Source organism: Penaeus monodon, chromosome 28 (assembly GCF_015228065.2).
Source record: "Penaeus monodon isolate SGIC_2016 chromosome 28, NSTDA_Pmon_1, whole genome shotgun sequence".
Classification (NCBI taxonomy): domain Eukaryota; kingdom Metazoa; phylum Arthropoda; class Malacostraca; order Decapoda; family Penaeidae; genus Penaeus; species Penaeus monodon.
In genome coordinates, this window is record NC_051413.1 from 38,374,828 (window position 1) to 38,375,081 (window position 254).

The 254-nt window shown below is 37.0% G+C and overlaps 1 protein-coding gene across 1 annotated transcript in view; it reads right to left on the reverse strand.

Annotated features, from left to right (window-relative positions):
* Positions 1 to 254, reverse strand: part of LOC119591201 (mucin-17-like) — a 21,802-nt gene that overhangs the window by 8,146 nt on the left and 13,402 nt on the right. The gene's annotated exons all lie outside the window — the stretch shown is intronic.

Below are 254 nucleotides of genomic sequence, written 5' to 3' on the forward strand. Positions count from 1 at the left end.
TAGTCCTTCCGTTCACAGTAGCTTCAGTTGCACGTGTATATTTAATTCCAGGAATAGTGATATCATGAAGTGTATCGTCTTTAGTAGTTTTCTTTTCTCTTGAAGTGGTGTTTAGACCAGTAGCGTTTAACAGAGGTAACGTTTTCACTACAAACATCATCTTTACCGTAATTTGTGCTCTGCTCATCAGGAAAAAATTTGTAGCTGAAATAGTCTACCCATTTGAAGTGTTCCCATTATCAGTCATGTTTTGC